Here is a 1,145-nt window from a genome sequence, read left to right on the forward strand (position 1 = left end):
GATAAAATTTAAAATGAAAACGACAAAATAGTCATTGACAAAAAAAATGTAAATGTGAGCAATCGACCAAACTATATAAGTTTTTTCCAGTGTACACAGAAATTTAGAGAAATAAGATCAATAGCATTTTTAGGAACAATAAGGGTTCCTTGTTACAAATAGGCAACCATGGATATATGCCCGTATAAAAATTGTATCATTATGTACTTAAATTTAGAGGATACTACATGCTTCAGCAGCAGGTCTACCCAAATTACAACAATACAGAGATTAACATGGCACTTGCACAAGGAGGATATGAAAATTTGTGAAGTATTCCATATTTTCCATTCTTCTGATGCAAGAAATGAAAAACAGTTATTAAAAAGTTGATTACAAAAATACACGTGTAACAATACATGTAATTCATAGAATTAAAGGTTAGTTTGACATCAGTGTATTAAATTTTCACCTTAGAAAGGCCGTTACATAGCATAACCGTTACAAAACTTGAAATTAGATAATATTGCCATTTTATCCCAAAGAAATAACATAATATAAGAAACTACGAAAAAAAAGGAGTCTTAAAATTCTTCTATATGGAATGCAATCTGAAAGGTCACATTTATTAATGAATCATTATATAACAATGTAGAATTCAAAGTATTATATCTAGGAGAGATTGAAATAGATTATGGACATTACACAAACATAGATATACTTTTTTCAGAAAAGCTCCAGGAACATCTTCAGTTTCTATACTATTCATTTCAACAGATAAGTTAAAATTATTTCTGATTTAAAGAATCACAAACTCTGCAGAAATCATTACAGATGTATACAAACAACTCTTGAATACATTTTGATATCAAAGTCATGCAATTCACTTGGAAGAATACCATGGAATACATAAATTTTTATAGTAAGATATTGCTGTTGCTTTGTATTGTGAAAAAAAATTGTAGGGACACAAAAGATGGACTGGCATTTTTGAAATTTAAGAAACTTAAAAAAACCATTACGACTTAGGAGAACAATTTGTACAGCCTTCGACAACTTCAAAGAGGTAGTGATACATACTTACCCTTTTGGCAATATCAAATGCAGTTTCTTCAAAGTTGTTCTTCAGACCTGGTTTGATATAATGGTTCAACAGAAGGAGATAC

General features: G+C 29.5%; 1 pseudogene; it reads left to right on the plus strand.

Moving 5' to 3' along the window:
• The first annotated feature begins 227 nt into the window (after positions 1-227).
• LOC122101091 lies at positions 228-327 on the plus strand (annotated as a pseudogene).
• Positions 328-1,145: the final 818 nt, after the last annotated feature.

This window comes from Dipodomys spectabilis, unplaced genomic scaffold (assembly GCF_019054845.1).
Source record: "Dipodomys spectabilis isolate Male_0828 unplaced genomic scaffold, ASM1905484v1 ptg000627l, whole genome shotgun sequence".
NCBI lineage: Eukaryota > Metazoa > Chordata > Mammalia > Rodentia > Heteromyidae > Dipodomys > Dipodomys spectabilis.